Source organism: Cervus canadensis, chromosome 19 (genome assembly GCF_019320065.1).
Source record: "Cervus canadensis isolate Bull #8, Minnesota chromosome 19, ASM1932006v1, whole genome shotgun sequence".
Classification (NCBI taxonomy): domain Eukaryota; kingdom Metazoa; phylum Chordata; class Mammalia; order Artiodactyla; family Cervidae; genus Cervus; species Cervus canadensis.
Window position 1 is genome coordinate 54,281,579 of NC_057404.1, and position 17,962 is coordinate 54,299,540.

General features: G+C 35.6%; 1 non-coding gene across 1 annotated transcript; it reads left to right on the forward strand.

The window, feature by feature from the left end:
* The first annotated feature begins 16,975 nt into the window (after positions 1-16,975).
* TRNAC-GCA lies at positions 16,976-17,048 on the forward strand. The gene has a single exon. It is a non-coding gene; the product is annotated as a tRNA-Cys (tRNA).
* Positions 17,049-17,962: the final 914 nt, after the last annotated feature.

Below are 17,962 nucleotides of genomic sequence, written 5' to 3' on the forward strand. Positions count from 1 at the left end.
ATGTGTCAGAATATGGTATTTCTCATTCTCTTTCTGACTCACTTCACTCAGTATAACAGGTTCTAGGTCCATCCACCTCATTAGAACTGATTCAAATGTGTTCCTTTTTACAGCTGAGTAATATTCCACTATATATATTCCAGTGTATATATACACCACTACTTCTTTATCCATTTTTCTGTTGATGGACATCTAGACTGCTTCCATGTTCTAGCTATTGTAAACAGTGCTGCAGTGAACAATGTGATACATGTGTCTTTTTCAATTTTGGTTTCCTCAGGGTATATGCCTAGGAGTGGGATTGCTGGGTCATATGTTCCTTTTATTCCTATTTTTAAGGAATCTCCATACCATCTTCCATAGTGGCTGCATCAATTTACATCCCCACCAACAGTGCAAGAATGTTTCCTTTTCTCCACACCCTTTCCAGTATTTATTGTTAGTAGACTTTTTGATGAAGGCCATTCTGACAGTTGTGAGGTGATATCTCATTCTGGTTTTGACTAGCATTTCTCGAATAATGAGCAATGTTGAGCATCTTTTCATGTGTTTGTTAGCCATCTGTATGTCTTCTTTGGAGAAATGTCTGTTTAGGTCTTTTTCCGACTTTCTAATTGGGTTGTTTGTTTTTCTGGTATTGAGTTGTATGAGATGCATGTATATTTTGGAAATTAATTCTTTGTCAATTGCTTCATTTGCTATTATTTTCTCCCATTTGGAGTGTTGTCTTTTCACCTTGCTTATGATTTCCTTTGCTGTGCAAAATCTTTTAAGTTTAATCAGGTCCCACTTGCTTACTTTTGTTTTTATTTCTGTACTCTAGGAGGTGGGTCATAGAGGATCTTGCTTTAATTTATGTCATCAAGTGTTCTGCCCATGTTTTCCTCTAATGGTTTTATAGTTTCTTGTCTTAAATTTAGGTCTTTAATCCATTTTGAGTTTATCTTTCTGTATGGTGTTAGGAAATGTTCTAATTTCATTCTTTTACATGTAGCTGTCCAGTTTTCCAAACACCATTTATTGAAGAGGCTGTCTTTGCCCCATTGTATATATTTGCCTCCTTTGTAAAAAAAATAAGGAACCCATAGGTGCATGGATTTATTTCTGGGCTTTCTATCTTGTTTCATTTGTCTATATTTCTGTTTTTGTGCTAATACTATACTGTCTTGATGACTGTGGCTTTGTAGTATAATCTAGTCAGGAAGGTTGATTCCTCCAGCTCCATTCTTCTTTCTCAAGACTGCTTTGGCTATTTGGGGTCTTGTGTGTTTCCATATGAATTGTGAAATTTTTTGTTCTAGTTCTGTGGGAAATGCCATTGGTAATTTGATAGGGATTGTATTAAATCTGTAGATTGCATTTGGTAGTATAGTCATTTTTACAGTATTGTTTCTTCCTACGCAGGAACATGGACTATCTCTCCATCTATTTATGTCATCTTTGATTTCTTTCATTTGTGTCTTATAATTTTCTGTGTACAGTTCTTTTGTCTCCTTAGGTAAGTTTATTCCTAGATATTTAATTATTTTTGTTGTGATGATGAATGGGATTGATTCCTTAATTGCTCTTTCTGAGTTTTCATTGTTCATATGTAGAAATGCAAGTGATTTCTGTGTATTGATTTTGTATCCTTCAACTTTGCTAAATTTACTGATTACCTCTAGTAATTTTCTTTACTATCTTTAAGGTTTTCTATGTACGGTATCATGTAATCTGAAAACAGTGAGAGCTTTACTTCTTTTCCAATCTGGATTCATTTTATTTCATTTTCTTCTCTGATTGCTGTAACAAGGACCTCCAGAACTATGTTGAATAATAGTGGTGAAAGTGGACACCCTTGTCTTGCTCCTGATCCTAGGGGAATGCTTTCAGTTTTTAACCATTGAGAATAATGTTTGCTGTAGGTTTATCATATATGGTCTTTACTACATTAAGATAGGTTCCTTCTATGCCAATTTTTTGAAGAGTTTTAATCCTAAATGGGTGTTGAATTTTGTCAAAGGCTTTTTCTGCATCTATTGAGAGGATCATATGTTTTTCATCTTTCAATTTTTTAATATGGTGTATTATACTGATGGATTTCTGAACATCAAAGAATTCTTGCATCCATGGAATAAACCCAACTTGATCATAGCATATGAGCTTTTTGATGTGTTGCTGAATTCTGTTTGCTAAAATTTTTGTTGAGGTTTTTTTGCATCTATGTTCATCAGTGATATTGGCCTAAAGTTTTCTTTTTTTGTGTTGTCTTTGGTTTTGGTACCAGGGTGATGGTGGACTTGTAGAAAGAGTTTGGAAGTGTTCCTTCCTCTGCAATTTTTTGAACGAGTTTTAGAATAGGCATTAGCTCCTCTCTAAATGTTTGATAGAATTCTCCTGTGAAGCTATCTGGCCCTGGGGTTCTGTTTTTTGGGAGATTTTAAATCAGAGCTTCAATTTCAGTGCTTGTAATTGGCTAGTTCATAATTTCTATTTCTTCCTGGTTTAGTCTTGGAAGATTAAACTTTTCTGAGAATGTGTCCATTTCTTCCAGGTTATCTAGTTTATTGCCAAGTAGTTGTTGATACTAGTCTTTTATAATCCTTTGTATTTCTGCACTGTCTGTTATAACCTCTCCTTTTTCATTTCTAATTTTGTTGATTTGATTCTTCTTTTTTCTTGATGAGTCTGGCTAAGGGCTTGTCAATTTCGTATATCTTCTCAAAGAACCAGCTTTTAGTCTTTACTATTGTATCTTCCATTTCTTTTTCATTTATTTCTTCTCAGATCTTTATGATTTGTTTCCCTCTACTAATTTTTTTTCTTCTTTTTCCAGTTGCTTTAGGTGTAAAGTTAGGTTGTCCATTTGATGTTTTTCTTGTTTCTTGAGGTAGGATTGTATTGCTATAAACTTCCCTCTTAGAAATGCATTTGCTGCATCACATAGGTTTTGAATTCTCGTGTTTTCATTGTCATCTGTTTCAAGAAATTTTTTGAATTCCCTTTTGATTTCTTCAGTAACCTGTTGGTTGTTTAGAAATGTGTTTAATCTCCATGTTTTTGTGATTCTTACAGTTTTTTTTTTTTTTTCTTGTAATTGATATCTAGTCTCATGCCATTGTGGTCAGAGAAGATGCTTGATATAATTTCAATTTTCTTAAATTTACTGAGGTTTGATTTGTGACCTAAGATATGGTCTATCCTGGATAATACTCTACGTGCACTTGAGAAAAAGGTGTATTCTTCTGCATTTCAATGGCATGTCCTGAATATATCAATGAGCTCCATCTCATCTAATGTATCATTTAAGACTTGTATTTCCTTATTCATTTTCTGTTTAAATGATCTGTCCATTGGTGTGAGTTACTGTCAGTTTCTCCTTTTATGTCTGTTAGTGTTTGTCTGATGTATTGAAGTGTTTCTATGTTGGGTGCATAGATATTTACAATTGTTATGTCTTTCTCTTGGATTGATCCCTTGATCATTATGTAATGTCCTTCGTTACCTCTTGTAATCTTCTTTATTTTAAGGTCTATTTTGTCTGATATGAGGATTTCTATTCCAGCTTTCTTTTGCCTCCCATTTCATGGAATATATTTTTCCATCCTCTCAGACTATATGTACCTTGAGGTCTGAAGTGAGTTTCTTGTAGACAGCATATATATGGGTCTTCTTTTTGTATCCATTTAGCCAGTCTGTGTCTTTTGGTTGGTGCATTTAATCCACTTACATTTCAAGTAATTATTGATATATATGTTCCTATTGCCATTTTCTAATTACTAGGGGTTGATTTTGCAGATCTTTTTCTTCTCTTGTATTTTTTGACTATATAATCCATTTAACATTTGTTGTAAAGCTGGTTTGGTGGTACTGAATTCTCTTAACTTTTGCTTCTCTGAAAAACTTCTGATTTCTCCATCAATTTTGAATGAGATCCTTGCTTGTTACACAGTAATCTTGGTTGTAGATTTTTCCTTTTCAGTACTTTAAATATATCCTGCCATTCCCTTCTGACCTGTGGTTTCTGCTGAAAGATAAGCTGTTAAGCATATGGGGTGTCCTTGTATGTTACTTGTTGATTCTCCCTTGTTCCTTTTAATATTCTTTATTTGTGTTTAGTCTCTGTTAGTTTGATTAGTATGTGTCTTGGCATGTTTCTCCTTGGGTTTATCCTATATTAGACTCTTTGTGCCTCTTGGACTTGATTGACTATTTTCTTATCCATGGTGGGGAAATTTTCAACTTCAAAAACTTTCTCATACCCTTTCTTTTTCTCTTCTTCTTTTGGGACCCCTATAATTTGAATGTTGGTGTGTTTGATATTGTCCCAGAGGTCTCTGAGACTATCCTCAGTTCTTTTCATTCTTTTTACTTTATTCTGCTCTTCAGAAGTTATTTCCAACATTTTGTCTTCTAGTTCACTTATTCATTCTTCTGCTTAGATATTCTGCTATTGATTCCTTCTAGAGTATTTTTAATTTCAGTAATTGCATTGTTTGTCTCTGTATGTTTATTGTTTAATTTTTCTAGGTCTTTGTTAATTGCTGCTTGTATTTTCTCAATTTTGTTTTCAAGGTTTTTGATCATCTTTACTATCATTATTCTGAATTCTTTTTCAGGTAATTTTCCTATTTCTTCTTCGTTTATTTGGATTTCTGTGTTTCTAGTTTGTTCCTTCATTGGCATATTTCTCTGCCTTTTAAATTATTTTTTTCTTTTCAAGTTATTGTGTTTGAGGTCTCCTTTTCCCAGGCTTCAAGAAAAGTTGAATTCTTTCCTTGAAGAAGGTTGAATTCTTTCTTCCTTTTGGTTTCTGCCCTATAAGATTGGTCCAGTGATTTGTGTGAGCTTCATATAGGTTGAGATTTGTACTGAGTATTTGTTTATTTTTCCTCTGGTGAGCAAGGCTGAGTGAGGTGGTAATTCTGTCTTTTGATGATTGGGTTTGTATTTTTGTTTTGTTTGTTGTTTAGATGAGGCGTCCTGCACAGTGTGCTACTGGTGGTTGGGTGATGCCAGGTCTTGTATTCAGGTGGTTTCTTTTGTTTGAGTTCTCACTATTTGATCCTCCCTAGGATTAGTTCTCTGGTAGTCTAGGGTCTTGGAGTCAGTGCTCCCACTCCAAAGGCTCAGGGTTTGATCTCTGGTCAGGATCAAATATTCCACAACTGGTTTGTTATGGCATTAAGGAAAAGTAAACAAATATCCAAAAATGAGAAACCAAAGATGAACCCCAGACAAATGGCAGTTACAAAATCAGGCAGATAATAATTAAAATAATGGAATATACACATATACATATATAACCATGAGCAATGTAAAAACAGCTCAACAAAAATAAATTACAATAGATTGATCCAGCAAGCAAAGGAAATAAAAAATTATATTTACCAGTTAAGAACAAAACTAACTTGAGCACAAACTGGAAAACAAAACTAAAGCCAAGTGGGGAATAAAGCAATGAAAACAAAACTAACAAATATGTTGAAAGGAAAGGAAAGATAAGAAAGAAATAATAGATATGCAAAGTTAAATAGAGGTAGATGAAGAAGATTTATATACATTAAAGATTAACTGCAAAGGGAAAAGAACAGTATAAAAGGCAAATGAAGGAATTAATGTTAAAAAATATTATAGGCTTAAAAAAATTTTAAATTATAAGAAAAGAGAAAAAATTAGAAGAAAGAAAAAAGAGTTAAAAAGAAAAGGGAAAACTCCACAAAACTGCAAAAGCCCAAGGTAAAGGCAGTGGCTTATAACAACAGTAGAAAGTATGACTGAATATACACATATATATATACACCCATAAGCAATATCAAAACAGTCCAAAAAAAATTAAGTACAATAGATTGACCCAGTGAACAAAGTAAACCCAAAATTATATGTAGCAGAACAATACTAATTAAAGAACAAACTGGAAAACCAAACTAAAGCTAGGTGCCTATCGGGAAATAAAGCAATGAAACTAAAACTAACAAATATGTTGAGAGAAAAGGAGAGAAAGTAAAGAAAGAAAGAATAGACATGCAAAGTTAAATAGAGGTAGATAAAGAAGATTTACATACATTAAAGATTAACGGCAAGAGGAAAAGAACTGTAGGAAAAGAAAACAAAGGAAGAAATGTAAAAAAATAATAACAGATTTAAAAAACTAAAAATTAAAAATTAAAAAAAAATAGAGGCAAACTTCACAGAAGTGCAAAAGCCCAACATAGAGGCAGAGGTTTATGACAAAAATGTGACTGAGGAAAAAAGGAAAAAGCTCAAAAGTTTAATTGAATTTTTTAGTGCCAATAAAATAAACAACTACAACGGGGCAGGGGGCGGGGGTAGGGAGGGAAGAAAAGAAAAATAATCCAAAAGAGTCTGCAGAATAAGCCAAAAAATAAGAATAATAAATGTTTTTCTTGAGTCACTGCTGTCAGAGGCCTTTCCCTCGCTGGGAGTCACAGTCCACCTCGCCTCCCCAGGATGCCCTCCAACACTGTGCTGATCTCTGGACCTGCTGTGGGGGCAGCTCAGAGTCTAATCTGGTCCTATTCCTGTGTTTTCTTGCCTCCAAAGTCCACAGCTATCAGGGCTAGTGTGTTTTCTTTTGTGGGAGTTCTCAATAACCTTTTATATATTCCATAGCAGATAATCTGCTTAGTTGATCGTGTGGATTTAATCTGCAGCTAGTACAGCTGGTGGGAAGGTTTTGGGTCTTTTTCCTTAGCCACACTGCCCCTGAGTTTCAATGTGGTTTTATTTACACCTCTTCATGTGGGTCTACATGAGGCTGCCCTGGAGGACTTGGGTCTGCCCCTGTGAGGGCCAGGTGTGGAGGTGGTGCAGCTGCTTGGGTCCCAGGGGTTCTGGCAGCACCAGGTACTCAGGGGGGTTAGCAGCTAGGGCAGCAGGAAATATAGTTTTCTAGAAGGGTATGGCAGCCAGTATTGGCCAATATGCTCCAGTATTCTTGCCTGGAGAACCCCCCTCCCTGACCGAGAAGACTGGCAGGCCACATTTACAGGGTCTCAAAGAGTTGGACAAGACCGAAGCGACTCTGCGTGCATAAACACAGTACTTTTTTTTTTTTTTTGCCTTTGGCAGCTCTGCCCCAGTGAGAGTTGAACGTGAGGGTGGTACACCTGCCTGACTTGCAGGGACCCTGGCAGCGCCAAGTGTTCAGGGACACAAACTGCCTCTTTGGCAGGAGTTATGGCCCTATCGCCTCCTCACATCCCCTCAATCTGTCTCTCCACAGTCAACAGCCGCCCTCACACTGGGATTGCTTCACAATCCCTAAACTCCAGCTCCCACCCGCTGCCCCTTCCAGGAGACCCGCGTTTCTGGCAGGCATATGTATGGCTGCTGCAAGCACTGTCTGATTCTCATTCCATTTAGGCTGCCACAGATCAGCTGTTTCACTCTCAGCCTTAAATGTTTCTCCTCTGACTCAGACAGTTGCCCTTCTGTGGGGATTGGACCCCTGCTTCAGTTCCCCCACCCGCCAAGAGTAGGTCCAGTCCTATTAATAGTCCTGTTTTTCCCTTTAATTCCTTTGTCCTACCAAATTTTGCAAGGGGCTATATATTCTTTTCCACTGGTTAGGTCCTCCTGTCCACTCTCAGCTGGTGTTCTGGATGCCCTTCTGTGTCTGAAGGTATTTTCCTGAGGTATCCGTGGAGAGAGATGCACTCCACATCCACTTACTCCTCTACCATCTTGTTCTGCCTCCAATACTTTTTTTTTTTTTTTACTGTGTACTTCACAGCCCATTATGAGCTTGCACTAGCCTAGTCTTTCAGCCTCATGCTGGATTGTTTCCCCCTTGCTTACAAGGTTTCAGACAGATTCTGCTTCCTTTAAAGGAATAACATTTTAAAACGGAATTATGGTGCATAGAATAGGTACTCAATAAATAGTCTTATAGAAACAAATAGAATATTCTTGGATTGAATGGCAAAGGAAACATAGTAAAATTTTGAAGATAAAACTATTAGCCCTGACTAATTATGTTGTGTATGCAACTCACATTAATTTTTCCATGTTGGTAATCTCACTTCAAAAGTAATATGTGTTGTTGTTGTTGCTCAGTAGCTCAGTTGTGTATGATTCTTTGTGACCCCGTGGGCTTCTGCATTGTATAATGTATAAATGCATCTGTGCATAAATACACATATGTGTATGTAATAAAATATTATTCAGCCATCAAAAGAATGAAGTAATGCCATTTGCAGCAATGTGGATGGGCCTAGAGATTATCATACTACGTGAAGTGAGTCAGACTGAGGAAAAGAAATATCATATGGTATCACTTATGCATGGGATGCAAAAAGTAATACAAGCGAACTACTTAGAAAACAGAAACAGATTCACAGACAAAGAAAACAAACTTATGGTTACCAAAAAGGAGGAGGTGGGCTATGTTGAGAGTAGATTAGCAGATGTATACTAACATATATGAAACAGACAATAATAGCTTACTGGCTAGCACAGAGAACTATATTCAGTATCTTGTAATAAGCTATAATGGAACATAATTGGAACAAACTGGTACACACATATTAATACATATGTGTAACCAAATCACTTTGCTGTGCACCTGAAACACAATACTGTAAATAAATTACACATCAATAAAAATAAAAATTTTCAATATTTTCTTAAAATTCCTAGTTTTCAATATATCAATATATTTCCAATATATCAATATATATCCTAGTTTTTTGTATATCAAATGATAATCATTGGAATAGAGAAGGCTATTAGTTTTGGTTAAAGTCCTAGAGGGCCCAAACTATTTTAAAACTTTTGCTTGAGTCAAATTTATGTACATTTAATATTTTTACATTGAACTTGCTATTAGTTATTCCATTCAGAGTTTTTTTCCAAGTATCACTCAAAATTTTTAAAACATCTAATTACACAGCCTGAAAACTCAGCAAACATTAAAATACCAAATATTTTTGATATTTGGAAAAAAAACTTGTCTGAATTTATTAAAACTGACAAAGTTGATTCTTATGGTACATTATTTGATCAACCCATCCAAGATATGTTGGAAAAAGTCAAAAGATACACAGTGAACACCTGTATAACTACTGTTAATTTTCTTTAACATTAAATAGACATATATTCATTATTTTATGCATCCATCAATGCATCTTATTTTAATACCTTCCTAAAGCAAGTTGAGGGCTTCCCTGGTGGCTCAGATGGTAAAGAATCCATCTGCAATTGTGGAAACCTGGGTTCGATCCCTAGGTTGAGAAGATCCCTTGGAGGAGAGCATGGAAATTCACTCTAGAATTTTTGCCTGGAGAATCCCTATGGACAGAAGAGCCTGGCAGGCTACTGTCCATGGGGTGGCAAAGAGTCGGACACAACTGAGTGACTAAGCACAGCATATAACAAAGCAAATTGCAGATACCAGTACATTTCAACACTAAACACTGCCGAAGACATATCATTAATGAGATTTCACCATATGTTTATACTCTGTGTGTGCGTGCATGCTCAGTAGTGTCTGACTCTTTGTGACCCCATGGACTGTAGCCTGCCAGGCTCCTCTGTCCATGGGATTTCCCAGGGAAGAATACTGGAGTGTGTTGACATTTCCTCCTCCAGGGGAATCTTCCTGATACAGGGATCTAACCCATGTTCCTTCATCTGTTGCCTTGCAGGCAGTCTCTTTACTACTGAGCCACCAGGGAAGCTGTGTTTATACTCTAATTGAGGTTAAATTTATAAATAATAAAATGAGCAAACAATATTTTCACAAGTACATAAACTTGGTTGGTTACCCTTATGTAACCCAAACATCTAGGAAGAGAAGGAACATTGCCCCCAAGATCTCTTCCAACATCTCACAGTCAATTCTGTTTCTCACCCTCCAAAGTTAAAAGTCTTACTTTTTCCATCATAGGTGGAATTTTGACCTCTTCTAGGTTTTTGAAATGTAATAATTGTTCATTCAGCATGAATTTTAACTCACTTCTAAAGAATAATTCCTGATCTAATATTAATTTTTCTTTTTCTCAAGTTATATCCTGTGGGAATTTTTCTGTGCAAGGTTGATGATAAACTCAGTTTGTTTTTAAGTGTTTATTTATACTCATGTTTGAAATAGAATTTAATGGGGCTACCACTCCAGACTAAAAGTTTGTAGAGAACTTTAATCTACGAATACATTTCTTTTAAAATACTGGACAATTTTAATCTTTTTCTGCTTTTGTATAGTCCATTATACTCTTTGGAACCCAGATTAAAATCTTGTTAAACTCTTTTTTTACCATCCTTAATGCCTCTCAGTCTCTCATAGTCTTTCTTTCTTTGAATCTCTGAGATATATTCTAGGTAATTTACACAGATAAAGTTTCATATTAATTGACTCCTTTAGCTGCATATAACTTTCTTTAAATATAATCTAATTTTTTAATATGTTTATATATTTAAATTTAAAAGCTCTATTTAGTACTTTCTGAAACTGCCTGGCCAATTTTGACAGTCTCCTGATCTTTAGTCATACATTACAATTTTTAACATATAAAATATTAATATTGCATGTATTTTACACTGTCATTACAACACTAAGTACTTTTTAATTGCTTTTGTTTAGTAATGGTAGATTGTGTTCTCCTGTATTTTTTTTTACAGGAAAATGATCTTGGAAATATATGTGTGGAAATTCCTTGAGACCTATGTTTACAGCATATCCATCCAGGAACTAGTTTTGAGTTTATTTTTTTCTAAATGTCTGAGGAAACAAATTCATGCTTAATGTGGGCTGAGATACTGTGAATCAGTTCCAAATGCACAGAAGGGCAGAGTTGTGGTAGGAGTCTCAAGGGATATATTTGTTTATTCCTGTTCAATCCAGAACTAAAGTTAAGGCAATAAATCAGGCCACTATATTTTCACTTATTGCTTATGCACTGAAATTGCATAACTTCTTTGGGCCTAACTTTATTCTGGTGTCTGTAATTTCACTTTCCACTTTTATAGAGACAGACTCTGCATCAACCAGATGTGTTTTTGTCTCCTATCACCAACATGAACAAGCACAGGCATTGTCCAATATATACTGGTAACTGTAAGTTAGATTCTGACTTCAGAAGATATTTACTTCTCTGAATATATTATCAGTAATTTCTGACATCTGATGATTTCCCCACTACTCAATGATTCATGATTTTCAGTTGTTCTGAAGTACTAGTTTGTATCTCCAACATCCTATTGTCTAAACGGTCCCATGCCATTATTAGATAGATGAAGCCAGGTAGTTACTTCAAAGGTTTTTAAGGATAAACTTATATTAGAAAGGTAGATCATAAGAGAAAAGTACATGCTTTATAATTCTAGCAGTCATCATATGTTGTCATTGTTGTTTAGTCTTTAAGTTGTATCCAATTCTTTTGTGTCCCTATGGACTGTAACCCGTGAGGATCCTCTGTCCATGGGATTTCCCAGGCAAGAATACTGGAATGGATTGTCATTTCCTTCTCCAGGGGGTCTTCTGACCCAGGGATCAAACCCATGTATCCTGCATTGGAAGGTGGATTCTTTACCACTGAGCCACCAGGGAAGCCTGAGATAGACAGTAGAGACACACAATCACACCTTTCACTGTTTTGTCTCTTGATTTCTTTTTTCTCTGTATCCTTGGAAACATTGAATGTTATCTATTAAAATTTATTGTTTTTAAAGTAGCTTACCCCTATTGTCTTTGTTCTGCTTGTTTTTCTTGAATATATTTTCTTCTTTGAAAGGTTGATAATGTTTATGCTGACTTTGGATTAAAATACTATATTAACTTCACTGCCTCCAGAACTAAATTATTACGTTAATTTCATTAACTTCCTCTCTATTTCAATTTCCCTTCATATATATGTGTGTACATATAAACACAAATATATGTATATATATATATATATAAAAACAGAAAAATGCATATATATTCATAAACTTGAATATGTTGATATACATATATGTGCATCTAAATAGACACGGAGTTCGGTGCAATGCAAAACAATTTATATGAGAAAGATGAATTAGACTTAAAAAGCAATTTATTTTAATATGTATAGTATAAACTGTAATGAATACATATGCATGCATTGTTGTATAAATGTATCACATGAGCTGTTTCAAATATATTACCTTCATTAATGTGTGAAATAAAGTTTACTACAGAGTAAACTTCTAAAAATAAAAATATTCTGCATTAAATTCTTTGTTAATAAATATATTTCAAAATTTTCACTTTTTTTGCTTCTAATATACATTTCAAATTAACTTTATTGGTAAGAAGTTTTTAAAAATAGGCTTCTACATCACAACATAAATGGGGTCAAACTTCAGTTCAGTTCATTTGCGCAGTCGTGTCTGACTCTTTGTGACCCCATGAACCTCAGCACTGCCAGGCCCACCTCTCCATCACCAACTCCCAGAGTCCACCCAAACCCATGTTCACTGAGTCGGTGATGCCATCCAACAATCTCATCCTCTGTCGTCCCCTTCTCCTCCTGCCTTCAACACTTCCCAGCATCAGGGTCCATTCAAATGAGTCAGTTCTTCACATGAGGTGGCCAAAGTATTGGAGTTTCAGCTTCAACATCAGTCCTACCAATGAACACCCAGGACTGATCTTTAAGATGGACTGGTTGGATCTCCTTGCAGTCTAAGGGACTCTCAAGGGTCTCCTCCAACACCACAGTTCAAAAGCATCAATTTTTCAGCACTCAGCTTTCTTTATAGTCCAACTCTCACATCCATACATGACCACTGGAAAAGCCATAGCCTTGACTAGACGGACCTTTGTTGACAAAGTAATGTCTCTGCTTTTTAACATGCTATCTAGATTGGTCATAACTTTCCTTCCAAGGAGTAAGTGTCTTTTAATTTCATGGTTGCAATCACAATCTGCAGTGATTTTGGAGCCCAGAAAAATAAAGTCAGCCCCTGGGGTCAAGCTTAGAGGGTGCTTAACTTTACTCTTTTTCCAACTAGAAGGATTTTTTAAGAGTAATATATTATTTTTTGGTCCCCCATATGGCTCATGGAAATGATATGCCTATAGCAAAACATGTCCCTTTTGCTTTGAGAAAGTAAGACATCAGAGGAAGACATTATTTGCATATAAGTGCATGGCAACTTTCACAAATGAAAAACTTATGAATTTAGCTAAAATGAAAAGGCTTCTTGAGAAGTGTTTTCTGTAGCTGTCTCACAAAGTCAGAGTAAATTTGACTTAGCTTTAGAGACTAACGGTATGAAACAGTCGACAGTGTTGGCATGTGGCCGTCTTGTTCTCAAGTCTCTGTGACATCTGTTTGGCAAATGGGGGAAAAGCAATTTCTGAAAATATTATATCATATTATCCAGGTTTTATTACCATCTAAGACTGAATTTAATTGTTCAACTGAAATAAATAAATGAGGTTGTAAGGCTACTACATGTTTACAGAATTGTACTGAGCAGAGGACCTGAATGGATATTTCTCTAAAAAGGTCATACAGATGGCTGATAGACACATGAAAAGATGTTCAAAATTGCTGGTTATTAGAGAGATACAAATTAAAACTACAATCAGATATCACCTCACACTGGTCAGAATGGCTATCATCAAAAAATCCACAAAACACAAATGCTGGAGAGGGTGTGGAGAGAAGAGAACCCTCCTGCACTGTTGGTGGGAATGTAAATTAGTACAGCACTATCAGATTTGGAGAAGGAAATGGCAACCCACCCCAGCAGTCTTGCCTGGAGACTCCCATGGACAGAGGAGCCTGGCAGGCCATGGTCCATAGGGTCGCAGAGAGTCGGACACGACTGAAGCGACTAAGCACGCACATGGAAAATAGAATGGAGACGCCTCACAAAACTAAAAATAGAGCTGCCATATGACCCTCCAATCCCACTCCTGTGCATATATCCAGAAAACTACCTGGACCCAAAAGATACATGCACACCAGTGTTCATTGCAACACTGTTTACAATGGCCAAGATATGGAAGCAACCTAAATGTCCATCGACAGAGGACTGGATAGAGAAAGTATGGTATATACATATATAGTGGAATACGACTCAGCCTGTTTTTTTTTTTTTTTTGGTTTTTATTTTTATTTATTTTTTCCATTTATTTTTATTAGTTGGAGGCTAATTACTTTACAATATTGTAGTGGTTTTTGCCATACATTGACACTGTCTAGGACCATCCATGTCACTGCAAATTCAGAAATAAGGCCATTTGCAGCTACATGGACGGTCCTAGACAGTGTCATACTGAGTGAAGCAAGTCAGAAAATGAGAAATATCATATGACATCCCTTATCTATGGAATCTAAAAGAACTGATACAAATGAACTTACAAAACAGAAAGAGACTCGCAGACTTAGAAAACAAACTCATGGCTGCCAGAGGGGAAGGTATAGTTAAGGACTTTGGGAAGATCATGTCCATACATCATGTCCATATTTAAAATGGATAACCAACAAAAACCTATTGTATAGCATATGGAACTCTGCTCAATGTTATGTGCCAGCCTGGATGGGAGGGGAGTTTAGGAGAGAATGCATATATGGATGGCTGAGTCCTTTCACTGTCCACCTGAAACTATGGCAGCATTCTTAATTAGTGATACCCCAACACAAAATGCTTGTGGTGCTGAAAATAAATAAATAAAAATACAATAATTTAAAAAAGAATTGCACTGAAAATATTTTAAGACAAAGAGAGAGATGAAAAATTAGGGCTTCCTTGGCGGTACAGTGGATAAGAATCTGCCTGCCAATGCAGAAGACATGACTCCAGTCCCTCATTTGGGAAGATCCCACATACTGTGGAGTAACTAAGTCAGCACAACACAGCTACTGAGCTGTGGTTCTAAAGACCAGGAGTTGCATCTACTGAAACCCTCACACCCTAGAGCCCCTGCTCCACAACAAGGGAAGCCACCACAATGAGAAACCTGTGCATCTCAGCATGAGAGCAGCCCTGCTCGCTGCACTAGGGAAAAGCCATGTAGCAACAAAGACTCAGCATAACCATAAATAAAATTATATAAAAATTAATGTGGGGTAACATTTCATGACTTGGGACCTAGTAGATGACATAACAGTAGATAAAACCAAATTTACTGCCTCTGAATAATGAAACAGATGTCTGATGTTCTCTCCAAATCACTTCAACAAAAGAGTTCAGTGTTTAATTCTACCTTAGAATTTGAATCTATAACGTATATTAATTCAGAGATAATAAAGTAAAATTTCTCAACAAGACTAAAGTAAAAAATACTTAAGTTATAAAAAAATAGGTAAACATTTGCATGATAAGCAAATTTAATAAGATATTCAGCAAATTCATCTGTGAAATTCATCAGTGAAAGTTTATTTTTTTTTTATAACCATACTAAGTTTGATCAAGAGATTCACCTTGTGACCCTTGCTACTCTCACTGTACAAATTCTGATAACCTGTCATCTAGTCATTCATTGATTGGTAATCTTTGAATCAATTATTCCAAATGAGCTGCATGATTATCAGTTATTTCTTCTGTTTCCATAATACTTTCTACATTTATTCAGTGGAAAACTACTGTAAAGATGAACTTTTCATCATCAAAGCTGAAATGCAATTTACACAAGGGAACAAAGGGTAGAACTGGCCATGGCCTAGATTTTTCCTCCTAAATAGCTAATCTTGAGAATAAAGTGTTCATTCTCTAGTCGAGTGGCTTAAAATGACCCACTGTTGTGGTGGTGGTTTCCCCTGTTTATATATAACAATCAGTGAAATTTCACAGTCTTTTATAAATGCAATGTATATCTATACATTACACTCATGATTCTTTCTGATGCTTAAGCGTCTTACTTTTGGACCACAGTACAGGTCTTTGCTCCCCTTGGCACAAGTTCACTAATGTTCATTAGTTTCCAATATCTTCATTACTTTCTAGCAAAGAAGAATCAGGAACCTTCATGAATGATTTTCCTCTTTAGACCTGAAATACATTCAAACACTAGGTGTATCTGATGCTACTGGATTGGAATTATAGCTAGACAAATTCAGCTAATAAAGCCAAGAAACAGTATGTATTAAATATATACACATATATATGTTGTATATTAAATATGTAGATAATATATTAAATGTATGTTATGTATTAAATATATGTGGAATTTTAATTTACATTAATTATACAATTATGAATGTTTGATTATATACTTGTATCAGTTCTGTCATATTGCACATATTGGTTACTAAAAAGAGTAATTAAATATGTGTATTATTCTATGAAATGTATGCAGTTTTATAATATTATAACTCATCAATGGAACTTCAATCAATAAACCACTGAAAAGAGTTTTAAGTTTTTATTGCAAATCTATTTACCCTCAGACTACATTATTTTAAAAATATACAATCAACATTTGTTATCTAAAATAACTAGAAAATGTTTTTAATGTGTTTTCTTGCTGCATTTTTTCAGTTTTTAGGAATTGCATGTTCTTTTTAATTTTTTATCTATTTAAATCATCCATAAATTTTCAAAGCTAAAACTATATGATATAGTGATCTTTTAAATTCCTTTTTCTGGCTGCAAAGTATATCATTAAGTGACTATGCCATAGCTTCTTCAAATAGTCCTCCCTTTTTATTTTCCTCAAAGATAAAATGGAATAACAATGCTATAATCCCATAATATTTGGGGGAGGATTCCATAGAGTATAATTTTTAAGAGCTTTATGCGCAGAAATTGGGCAAATTCTATGTATGTTTATTGAAAAAGTTAAAAATGTTTCAATTAATCCCAATCATTTTATATATTTATGTTAAGGCCCAACATTAAAAACACAGAACAACTATAAATAACATTCTAAGTGATTTGTTTCCTAGCTAAGTTGTGTACAGTGAGGCAATTGCTAATGCCTACAGCATTCAATACATGGGCAGAAGAATAAACTAAAATGTTAATCTGTAAAATTATAAGAAGGCTAGAGAGTATATGAACTTCCCTGGTGGCTGAGACGGTAAAAGCGTCTGCTTGCAATGCAGGAGACCTGGGTTCGATCCCTGGGTGGGGAAGATTCCCTGGAGAAGGAAATGGCAACCCACTCCAGTACTCTTGCTGGAAAATTCCATGGATGAAGGAGCCACATAGGCTACAGTCCATGGGGTCGCAAATAGTCAAACATGACTGAATGACTTCACTTTCACTTTTCAGAGTGTATTGAACTCTGTTATACTTTATTAAGTTTATTATAATTTCCTGACAACAGGAGTTGTAATAGGTTATTGAGGTTTGTTGTTACTCAGTCACTAAGTCATGGCCGACTCTTTGTGACTACATGGACTACAGCATATCAGGCTTCCCTGTCCTTCACTGTCTCCTGGAGGTTGCTCAAATTCTTGTCCACTGAGTCGGTGATGCCATCGAAGCATCTCATCCTCCATCACCCCCTTCTCCTCCCACCTTCAATCTTTCCTAGCAACAGGATCTTTTCCAATGAGTCAGCTCTTTGCATCAAGTGGCCAAAGTATTAGAGCTCCAGCTTCAGCATGTTTTTCCAATGAATATTCAGGGTTGATTTTCTTTAGGATTGACTGTTTTGATCTCCTTGATGTCCAAAGGACTCTCAAGAGTCTTCTTCAGCACCACAATTCAGGAGCTTCAATTCTTTGGCACTCAGCTTTCTTTATGGTCCAACTCTCACAACCATACATGACAACTGGAAAGATCACAGCTTTGACTATATGGATCTTTATTGGCAAAGTGATGTCTCTGCTTTTTAATACACTGACTACTTTTGTCATAGGTTTCTTTTCAAGGAGCATGCATCTTTTAATTTCATGGCTGCAGTCACCATCCTCAGTAATTTTAGATCCCAGGAAAATAAAATCCATCACTGCTTCTACTTTCTCCCCACCTATTTGCCATGAAGTGATGGCACCAGACTCCATGATCTTAGTCTTTTGAATGATGAGTTCCAAGCCAGCTT